General features: G+C 39.2%; 1 long non-coding RNA gene across 1 annotated transcript; it reads left to right on the top strand.

The window, feature by feature from the left end:
* The first annotated feature begins 1,093 nt into the window (after positions 1 to 1,093).
* Positions 1,094 to 2,785, top strand: LOC134072846 (uncharacterized). Its single transcript, XR_009937214.1, has 4 exons — positions 1,094 to 1,410; positions 1,959 to 2,052; positions 2,274 to 2,381; positions 2,506 to 2,785. It is a non-coding gene; the product is annotated as an uncharacterized LOC134072846 (long non-coding RNA).
* Positions 2,786 to 12,282: the final 9,497 nt, after the last annotated feature.

The raw sequence follows: 12,282 nt of genomic DNA, 5'->3' as shown, positions 1-12,282 counted from the left end.
TGATGTCTCTATAAGCTGTGGCTTGTATCGCATTTTTCTCAGCGGACAGTCTAGTATGGTGTCTCCACCTTTGGCTGTTCTTTTCTGATGATTCTTCTGGTTTGCAGCTCAACATTTCAACTCTTTGCTTGCATTGGACCAGAAGTGGACTAAAAAAAACTAGGGCTGTAAGTCAGTTAAAAAATTGAATCTAATTAATTACATACCTTGTGATTAATTAATCTAAATTAATCACATAAATATTTTTAATGTTTCAATTCAAATTAATCATTGAATAATCAGCATTAGTGACATTAAAGTTCAAAAATGTTTTTCACATGCAAGGTATTTCAGGCCACAGTTATAAACAAGGAGACACAATGAAAATAAATTAACACTCCCCTCAATGGCAATGTCTATTTCTTTGCATTGATGTGCTACTTTATATTTGACTCCGGTGATATGCAAATTGCTGCAGACATCGCAGAGGACTGTAATTTTAATCAACATTTTATTTTTTATCAACACCATGAGGCCGTTTCTTAAAATGTTCTAATCAATGATCTAGGCGAGAGTGGGGAAATGTGTCAATTTAATGAGAAAGGGTTAACACATTTGCAAGAAGAGTCTTCTGACCTGCTGAGACAGTGATGAAAACCGAGAGGATCCCAGTGTCCTTAAGCAGGTCAAAGCAATCAAGAAAAACTGTAATGACAATGGGTGCTAAAATAAGAATCTAAATCAATAGTGGGCAAAAACTTTCAAATAAGATTGGGGAAAGAGTGATGTAATCATCCAGTTCTCTAAAAAGCACACACGTTTCCCACACGCAAAAATCACATAGAGAAGTTGGACTGCTGATGAAGCATCGTGAAGCTCACAGTGCCGTCGGCTTAGCAACGTGAAACATGTCTGAGTCGGTGGTCTACTCCGAAGTGAACTTCAAAAAGGAGTCAGATGCAGACACAGCTCAAAATGAACCACAAGTAAAAGGTGAGTGGAACAGACAGATGACATGAGAGGCGAACATTATTTTAGGATATAGGCCTACATGTACATCAGATAATAGGGAGAGGTCACTGTTACAGATACACTCTCAAAAATAGGGGTACTGTTGGGGTACATTTTCGTTCTTTCAAGTACAATTTTGACCCTGTACCTTGTATTGGTACTAATAGGTACCATTTCGGGTACATAAATAATGTACCTTTTCACCAAGGGACCATATTGTACCTATGGGTACAAAAAGCCCATGGACTGTCACTCAGAAGTTGATAGGGGAGGAGATTCGGGAGCAACCGTTATTTTTTCGTCTCACTCAAAGTATTGAAAGTAATGGAGGAGCAGTTTTCAGCAGAGGAGCTTGGTGTGGGGAAACGTGCTGTGGTGCTGGCATAATCTTTATGGAACAGGAGGCAACGCTATTCAGAGGTAAGATGTAGTTGCAATTTATCGAAATTCAGTTTGTAAATGTTGAATACTGTTAACGGAATCAAATTGTTCGCTTAAAGGCTAACATATTAGCATTCGCTAGCTACGTAGCCCATGTCATGTTAGCTATATTCAGATATTTTGAAACGGTGTTCAAACGCCTTCAGTAATGCATGAGGTAAGGTATAGTTGCAATTTATCGAAATTCGGGTTTGTAAATATTGAATACTGTTAACTGAGTCAAATTGTTGGCATAATAGGCTGACATTAGCATTCGCTAGCAACGTAGCCTATGTTAGCTATGAATATTTTTAAACGGTGTTCAAACGCCCTCGGTAATGCATGACTATCATGATAGATGTTAAGGAAAGGCATTTTGTGTGTGTTTTATCACTGTTTCCCATTTTAATGTGAAGTTAGTGAATACTGTTGAGTCAAATTGGCTTAAAGGCTAACATTAGCACTCGCTGCTAGTAACCTAACCTTATGAACCATATGGACCTTATGAAACGTTCTGCTAGCTGCTAACGTTAATCCCTCTCACACAGATAACCACCAAGGCAGAATGTTGGCGTGTGGAAGTACCTCTACTCAGAGTGATAGAGAAAACTATGGCTCTGCTTTTACTGAAGGAATGGCTACGTAAGTAACACAACTTGGTCGTTTTTCTTAGTGTATTGATAGTATTTTTCTTATTGATGTTAAATACACATAGAAATGAAAATAATACAGACAATTTTTAGATTGTTTAGTTTGTCCAGGAGAAATTATTGCTTAGGGTCATCTTGTGCTGTTTCATTGTGTCATTTTTTTTTAATTTATATTAATGTATTGCATATGCCATTTCTCTCTTAAACGCATAGCGGAGCGGGCAGCTTTATGAATATAAGGTGAAAAGGATGTATGGAGAAGTTTTGGGAGAGTCAGACAGTCCACGGAACTTGCATTGACTTAGCAATGATCTATGCCAGGTGAGTGGATTGACATACTGTAGTTGCATACATGTGTATTTTACACAATCTGTCTGAGGCTATTTATTTGTGTGGTTGAAAATATCTAATTCTGAGGTTTGTGTTTACATTTTGCTTCCAACAGACGTACAACCCCTGCTGTCATTGGTGATACCACTGCTTGAAAATATGTCAACGTCCTGTAGATCAAGTAAGGTTCCAGTCGAAGTCCTCCTGAAGAATTTGTTGGATTTCTGCCAGTTTTTGATATTGAACTTTAGTGCCTTTTGAGACTCTTGGCTTTTTAATGGCACGCCTCATTCTACCCAAATGGAAGGATTGGAGTGTGTTTATATTGTATATGTTTATAGGCTTGCTAATATTTGCTTAGGCTTTCACATTGTTTTCTGAGATACTTCTCAATTATGTCATTGTGACTCATTGTATCACACTTAAAGACGCGTATCTTTTACTCAATTAGTGTATGCACTGTGAATCCAAACATGAGAATTCTAAGATTATAGCAACTGCAAAGTTACTGCAAGGACAATGTTAGTTTTGTAAAAACCTTAAGTGACAAGCACAAGATGCGATAGTGCTGGGAGCTTTTCTCTTGTAACATTTTAATGCATTTGTAATGGTGACGGTAAGCAGATACTACATTTTCATCTCATATGTTAGTATTAACATGAACTTAAAAGCATGCAAGGTTTTTGTGTGTGAAGTGGTTAACTCAAATATTCGTATAATATAGATCAAGGTTATTAATGTTGATCACCTATGGTGCAAGTTAATCATTTTTTTCCCTCTGCATATAAACACAATGTGGAAGCAAAATATTGAGATCAAACTGTTTTATATTTACACTTACATAAAGAGTTACAACATGTTTTACGTTAAGCATATTGATTAATGTAAGATACTTTGATGTTTTGATATGAATGTGTTTTTAATATGAACATGTTAACTTTTATGTACCTGTATTCATGTGGAGTATTGTGTGTAATATCACAAAGTGATTTTTCTCTCAGAATAAACATTTTAATTTACTTATTGGTTGTGTGAATACATTTCAATTATACCACCTTAAATTTTCACTGGGGTTGTACCCTTAAAGTACAGATTAGTACCTTTTAAGGCTGCTATGCTGTAATGATATACACAGGTACATTTCGGTCATTGCAGGTACACAAGTGTACCTTGATGGGTACAAATGGCTAGGGTACCAAACAGTACCTGCATTAGGGGTACATTATTGTACTTCAAAAGGGTACTGCCCCAGCGACAAGCATTTGTACCGATTTAGGTACACACTGGTACTTCCATTTCTGAGAGTGTATTATGTCTTTTGTGACAGTGCATGGTTGATATTAAATATTCATTTCTGTCATTTCTGGTTGTTCTATCATGTACAGCACAGTTCCATTTAACTTTATTAACATTTAACATCATGTTGATTGTATTAGTGCACATTGTGGAACAGAGTGACACAGTTTAACTGAATGGAGTGTACGCTATTACAAAGTTGTGCGGGATGTTGGTAGGCCTACGTTGGTTGTTTTTGGCCTATAAATAATCTCTAATCACACAGACTGTTTGGACATGAAGCTTCTAAGCTTTGCCTTTGGAGGAGAATTTCTAAATGGTTCTAAGACATATATGGGATCTGAGGGATCCTCTACTCCTGCTGATAATTTGTGTCACAGCTTAGGCTAGCATTTTCAATTCATATTTCAGCAATTACCAGTTCTGCCCTCCATGTATTCTTCATACCTGCATGTGTATGTAAACTATGACCACAACTGTACCATCTTATCAGGCTGTGCGGTTACGTGTGCAAAACAATCTGAGTAAAGCACCAGTCAGAGTATTGTTAAATTATTTGTTGGCATGTAACCTGCTTGTGCAGATCTTTACAACTGATTCAGAATGCTGCAGCAGCCAAAGAGGACACATGTAACTCCTCTCCAAGTTACTCTCCATTGGCTCCCATAGTAGCCAAAATTAGATTTAAATCTCTCACTTTGGCCTATAGTGACATTTATTGGATCCGCTCCCTGTTATCTTAATTCTATGATCAACCTGTACATCCCCAACCGCCCACTGCTGTCTTCAGATGACACAAGTGTCGACCAGCTATAAACGCTTGGTCAAATTCAAGACTCTTCTCCTCAATGGTTTCTTGTTGGTGAAATTAGTTGCTCAGTGCTCTCCTTTCTTGTGATAGTTTTGAGTCTTTCAAGAGGGGTCTAAAGGCATATCTGTTCAACATACACGTTCTTAAGTGTTTCTTATGAGTTATGCTTTGTATATTATAGAATTTGTTTATTTTCATTAGGCTATTGATTGAAGTGACATTATTGATTGTTATTGCTATTCTTCTTACTTACCAACATTTTAATTTGCTCACTGTTTATGTTTAACTATTGTATTGTTTTTTATTTGAATGTCCCTTTTTACAAAAGTGCCTACCAAATTCCATAAACATGTTTCAGCTGCTGATGTCTGACTAAATGTATCGCAGCCACAAGGCCCAGACCTGCAGACTCAGTAACACCTTTTGATATCAGGCAACCAGACTGTTATGTTTCTCTGTGATCACATACACGTATTCTCTTTTTTCTCTCTCTCTCTCTCTCTCTCTCTCTCTCTCTCTCTCTCTGTGATCACATACTGTACACCTATTCTCTCTCTCTCTCTCTCTCATTTACTCACTCACATGTAAGGTGTGACAATGAAAGAAACTTCAATTTTGATGTTGAATGTTTTGGAAGTAAGACTAAAGTGTAAAATACTAAAACATTTATTTACAGCTATCAACATTGCTTGCAAAATGATGAATGTGTTGGTCAATGTGTGAATCTCCTTCAATTCTTCAATCAGCAATCATTCATTATCCCTATGAGATACCATGTCTGTTCTCAGTTGCTATTTGTATGGATCTTTTTCAGTCACATTTAGAGAAAGTGCTGTATTGCCTATTGGTGAAGAAGACAGTAACCTACAAAAGTAGTCGTGACGAGATGATTGCTGAATGTGATAAAAAAAAAAAAAAAAATTGAGTAAAATCCCTAACTGTTCTTTTAATATTTAATATCTGTATTTTTTTCTTGAATTTCCCCTTGGGGATCAATAAAGTATCTATCTATCTCTATCTATCTAATATAAGCATACCACATTGTTGAGTTGTCTGCAAACATCTACCCCCCGCAGAATAGCTATTTATTCTTACAGTAATACCAAATATAGTCTTACCAAAACATCTTAAAGTAATTCTCTTTCCAGTCTCACCTGAGCCACCGGAGGATGATGTGGTGTATGCTCCTGTGGTCCATACGGCTGATAACACAAATCAACCAGACAATCCTACATGTAAGAGATGCGTTTGTGCGGGAGGGGTCTTTATTAATGCTTTGCTTAAACTCCTGTCTAAACTGTAGAAAAAATGGTTACTATATCCCAATATAGTAATGTGTGGTCATTCACATTTAGTAGCTTTAACAGCACTATGACAGATGATAGATGTACACATTAAAGTGCTGGTTGGAGAATGAGGAAGTCGTTATTTCAATTGGGCTACATACAAACATGCTATGTGAAACCTTTAAATATGTGTGATCTTAGGACAGAGTTTAAAATGACTCGACAAGAATTTAAAACTGAAGTACGCTTTTTAAAAAATTACAAAATTGAGGTATGCTTTTATCGGTGAAATGTTGTATCATCAAATTAATTAGGTATAGTCATCTGAAGAATAGATAAACTCAGGCACACACACACACACACACACACACACAGTATATATTCACATCTTTATACAAAATGATATACCTTGTGGTTTGTTTGTCTCCTTACATCTGCTTTATCCTCTAACTTTATACAGCAGCTGCGCCTGCAGACTCTTCCGCCAAAGGGTCAAAGGGCATCAAGAGGTGCGGCCTATTGGCTGTGGTGGTGTTCTGCATTCTTATCCTGGCAACGGCCATCGGTCTGGGTGTATACTGTAAGTCACTGGGGTCATCAGGAGCATCAGGGACACACTCAGATCAGCTATAGGCCTATATCACCATACTGGTTGCTCCCATGTTTGGGGAGAAGATGATAATAATGTAGTCTAACATCTGGACAGAAGGTTGTCCTGAAACATGAGCATCATAGTTAGAGCAGAGGAGTACATGTGAGGGACACGCCTTCATTTTATGAAATTGTGGAGGTGGGCACAGGACTCTTCACAAGTCTGCTGTGAACTTTGTGATTATATGTTTGCCCTCCTTTTTTCAGATTATTTTCAAGAAAAAGAAGACACAACTCTTGCAGGTGGGCTTTTCAGATTCTGTTTTGTAAAAGACTAACAGACAGGGACGTTGCAAACATTTGAATGCAATAGCAGTCCTTCTCGGGTTATAGCAAGGATAGACTCGATACAGCAGCACAGACTGTTACAGTTTGTTCAGTCTCCACATGTCTTTAGTGTCCACATGTATTCATGTGCATAACAAGATCAAATATTGATATTTAAAGATGCAGTTAGCGATGGTGGCGGAAGTCACATTTGTTTATATGTATATATATTTTTTCAATTACTAGAAGACATTTTTGTCCAAAGCAATGTACATTATATTACCAAGAACCAAATTAAACACACAAAAGAGGTTGCTCACGCCTCCCTTCAGTATTCCCATGCAGGGTTTCGTTTTTGTTTGGGGAACAGGCTTCCTACACTTTGTTGGTTTCCAGTTTTCGGAGCCCAAACTGCCTACAGAGACAGGATTTTCTTAATAGTACTTCTTAAATGGCCAGCTAGCAGATTGTGAGGAGATCTGATTGCTAAATGCGACAAAAAAGTTATAGGCTTTAATTTGCGCACAATCACTGGCTGCACCTTTAGTGACCTGCTCAAATTAGAGGTTAGAACACAGAAGAGTAGACCTGAGGGACAGGTCTTAAATTTCATGAAGTTGTGGAGGTCTGCTATGAACTTTATGATGGTTGCCCTCCTTTTTTTAGATTATTCTCCAAACACAACGACAAATGGTGGAAACAAGCGACATACAACACTGGACAGTGAACACACAACACAAAGTACAACATATTCAACATCAAGGAATCCTACAACTCCCACTGGTGGGCTTTTCAGACAGTTTTATAAAAGCCTAACAGAGAGTAGGGACGTTGTGATTCTGGATACAATTCTAGTGGTTCTTCTCGGGTAAGTAAAGTTAGACTCAGCATTTTGTTTTGTTTTGTTCTTCAGTTAGATGTCAGCCTGCTGGATGTGACCAAGGCTGGGAACTACTAGGCGGACACTGCTACTTCCTCTCTAATGAGACACTAAACTGGACAGAGAGTGAAGAAGAATGTCAGAAGAAGAAGAGCCATCTGGCTATCATTAATGATGAAGCAGAACAGGTTTGCTAAAACATCCTCAAACTAAAAATCTCTTTCTCTACTCTACTGGATACCACTTCAGCTTAGCTTATGTTTTATTTGTTAAGAGGAATTATATCTCACATGAATCATGTTTAATAATGACAGGTGCAGACATTGTTACTCCATCACAGGTACTGGGCAAAAGAGTAATCTTAATCAACTCTAAATGCTTTCTCCTGTTTCAAAGAAACTGTTGATGGGGATAATCAAAGGAAAAATGAATGGGACGGAGGACCTGTTCTGGATCGGTCTGAATGATAGACAGACAGAAGGAGTGTGGCGATGGGTGGACAACACTCCTCTTAATGCAAACCAAACGTATGAAGTTTCACTCAACTTTTTATTGTACATTTTACTGTAATCTATTATGCAATACAATAGCATCCAAATAAGCATAATTTTCTTGCACAAATTAATTACTGATATGAAGCACTCTTCCCTGGGATGTCAGTATATAACTGGACATCCATTGAAATGATGCCGGTGGTATAACAGAGCTCCCTGGTGGCTGGCTGCAGTATAATGTGTAACTCTGCCCATCCCCATGTACATTATTTCAATGGTCAAGTAGGCAACTTTCCGTGTCACTTTTCTCCCCTATAGCTAGTTTGGCCATTTTCAAGGATACACACAAAAAAAATGTTCAGAGAATTATTTTTTATGTTATTTTAACTAATCTAAAAAGTGCATGGTTACACCTCTGATTGACAGCTCTTGTTGCAGACACAACCATGGCATCTCACCCCCTTAGACTAAACAGTGTTGCTGTTATTATTAGGCTATATGTTATCACAGTCTGATTAAATCAATATTGACAGTCATACATTGTGTAGTTATTTGTAAGAGACATCATTGTTAGTTGTTGCAGATATCTTGTCTAAATTAGATGAATATATATTCTACACAGTCTATGGTCGGGAGCAGTCTGTGAGATGAATTTATGAATTTATCAGTCTAACAGCAAATGGGAAGAAACTGTTCCTCAGTGTGGTTGTCTTTCATGCCGCGTAGCCTCTTGCCTGATGGGAGGGGGGCACACAGTCTGTGTGCAGGATGAGTGGCATCCTTCATCATGAGGGAGGCTCTGTTTTTGCACCTGCTGGTGTATATGCCCTCAATGCTGGGTAGGATGCAGCCGCTGGTCTGCTGAGCCAGCTCAACCTGCTGCAGTGTCTTCCTGTCTGCAGCAGAACAGCGTGATAAAGGAGGAGAGGATGCTCCCCATCTCACACCTGTGAGAAATCAAGGTGCTGATGGGCTTTCCGAACGAGGCATGTTGTGTTGTATCTCCATTCCATTACATTTCAGATGTGCAACCACAGATATTTGAAGAAAGAGACAGCTTCAACCTCTGCACTGTCAATGTGGAAAGGGGGTGGTGATCCTCTCTGCCTGATGTCTACAACCATCTCCTTCATTTGACATTTAGCAGAAGGTTGTTATTGTTGCACCAGTCTCCAGTGTAGCCACTTCCTTTCTGTATGCCGACTTGTTGTTTTCAGTGACAAGTCCTACTACCACTGCATCATCTACAAATTTCAGCACTTGGTTATTTGGGTATTGAGATGTGCAGTCGTAGGTCAGCAGAGTATACAGTAGGGGGCTCAGGACACATCCCTGGGGGGACACCGGTGTTGAGGATGATTGTAGAAGATGTCTTGTTGTAGACGATAGATGGGGTTTGTTTGTTATAAAGTCTAAGATCCAATTGCAGAGTGTTGTGATTAGTCCAAGTAATGCCCAAGTAATTCAACAGCATTAAGGGATGATAGTACTGTATTAAACACAGAGCTTAAGTACAGGAAGAGTCCTTCTCCAGGTGAGTGAGTATGTGGAGAGGCATCAAAAGCAACAACAAAAACATGTGTCCCACTGACCCGTCCCTACTTGATTTCCTAAATAACTTCTACACCCGATTTGAAGAATCGCAGCCGTTTCCCACAGCCAGACTCATCCCTCCACCAGATGAGCCGCCATTCACAATGACAGCAATAGAGGTGAGAAGGTCCCTCTTGAAGATTAACACCCGAAAAGCTGCGGGACCAGACAAGATCCCTGGCAGGGCCTTGAAGGACTGCACTCACCAGCTCACAGAGGTGCTGACAGACATCTTTAACATCTCACTCTCCAGATAGTTATACCAACGTGCCTTAGGACTTCTAGCCTGGTCATACCAAACCCTTGTACTATTGTAAAGAGGGTCTGGACCCACACCATTCAGAATCGATTTCAGGCAGGAGGCGTGAACTCTGTTGAAGTTTGAAACGATTGGGCCTGATTTTACCCATTCGCTAATTTGGTCGTGACAGCCACAGAGACTACAACGTGCATATGCTTGACGTCATCGTTAACATTCGCTGATTGGTCCGTATGGAATGCATCCCGAGAAATTGAGTTCAATGGGATCAGACCCAGACGTAATGGTGAAGGGAAATGAAAATTGAGCGGAAGCTTACGGAAGGCTATGCCAGGCTATAGAACTTCTACTATCATCCCAGTTCCTAAGAGCTGCAGTGTCATGCCTGAATGACCACCATTCAGTGGCTCTGACGCCAATATCATGAAATGCTTTGAGCGGCTTATAATGGCTGAGATAAAGAGGACGATCAATGTAACTGTGGACCCCCATCAGTATGCATACAGGAAAAAACGCTCGACTGCTAACTCCATCCATGATCCATAGCACTCACTCAGTGAATGATCTCAGCTTTAAAGTGATGATGGTTAATTGAGAAGAAGCACTTTTCGGTCAGTCCTGATTTCTGATTTGCTGTTTCTCCACAGATTCTGGCGAAGAACAACTGTTACTGAGCCTGATAACTGGCCAGGGGATGGAGAAAAACATGTATATCCTGATGGAGAGGACTGTGCACGGATGGGAGAAAAGAACTTTAATGGCAATAGTGCAGCAGGCTGGATGGATGCAGCATGTGAGAGAAAGTTCAAATATATTTGTGAAGCTAAAGTTTGCTCATCATGATCACAGAGCAAACAGCAGTCTTCTGATGTTGTGATGTTGTGACCAGCCATCCTCAGTGGTTCCTTGTTGGAGAAATGAGTTGCTCAGTGCTCTCCGTTCCTATGTGGTAGTGTTGAGTCTTTAAAGGAACACTTCACCGTTATTTCCTTAAAGAGGACATAGAATGGATGAATGGAGTATTGCACTGTGTTCTCTGATGTTAAAATAGTATAACTTTGATTTAAAAAAAATAAACTCAATAACAATTTTAACTAGCCTAATTAAAACCATATATTTAGGCTGGGTATTGGAATGGTCTGTTTGACTAAATGGTGCCCTCTTTGGCAACCCCAATTGAACTTCAATGCTTTGCGATGTCTGACATCACAAGCAGGCTCTTTTCTAATTTGCCCATTTTTTAATGTCTATTTCTAAGCTCAAGATTTTCATATGAAGGAGGGCACAACCATGCCTTATGTTCATAATAGCTCTTTGTTTATGCACAACCTCTCCTAATTCATGAAAACCAAGAAAAAAATTATTTCCATTCTATGTCACCTTTAACTAAGACGAGTTGATACATACCTCTCACGTTTCAATGTGTGCACTCACTGGTTCTGGCACCCAGCGCAACTTTGATAGCACTTAGCTAGCCCAATGCATTCATTAGGATCCAAACAGAGATGAAGTTAGAAGCGACCAAACATCTCCATGTTTTCCCTATTAAAATACAGTTACACGAGTAGTCACACGACCAAGTATGGTGAGACAAAATAAAACGTGGTGCATTTCTAAGCAGGTAAAAGGGATACTGTGACTACTCGTGTAACTATTTAATAGGGAAATACATAGAGGTGTTTGGTCGCTTCTAGCTTCATCTCTGTTTGGATCCTAATGAATGCATTGGGTTAGCTACTGTAAGTATATCATTAAGGGAATAACATAGTTTAATATGAAAAAACGGTTAAGTGTTCCTTTAAAGAGGTGTTTCAAGGCATATCTGTTCAACATGCACTTAGTTAAAAGCGTTTCTTGTGAGTTATGGTTTGCATATAAAAGTATTTGTTTATTATCGTGATTGTCAACGTTTCTTTCTACCGTTGTCTGCTTCCTGAATTTTTGGTCAACGATTCCCGGGACACTGTAACACTGGGGCACATGACACTTGGTGGGCATGTAGCCCCCCCAACCCAAAAAATTCAGTATTACCTGAACCGTGGCTCAGAGGATGACGAAATGTTTATGGTATGTTGTGATTTGCACCCCTGTGGTAAAAAATGAAAATGCAATATTATATTGCTTTAATCTTCAGAAGAAATGTTATGAACTGCACCAAATGTGTATGATTAACCTGACATCCTCTGGGAGTATGCCAAGTTTTGTGGAATTTCATCCATGGGGGGCTATAAAATAAATGAATTTATGTGTACATTTAGTGACTGTACACCCATCGGCCTGTAGATGGTGGTATTAAGCAAAGGGTTGCTCTGGTTGCTCGATGCTACTGTCACACACACACACACACACCTGCAG

The sequence above is a fragment of the Sardina pilchardus genome, chromosome 24 (assembly GCF_963854185.1).
Source record: "Sardina pilchardus chromosome 24, fSarPil1.1, whole genome shotgun sequence".
Lineage (NCBI taxonomy): Eukaryota > Metazoa > Chordata > Actinopteri > Clupeiformes > Clupeidae > Sardina > Sardina pilchardus.
This window is presented reverse-complemented; position numbering and strand designations above follow the sequence as displayed.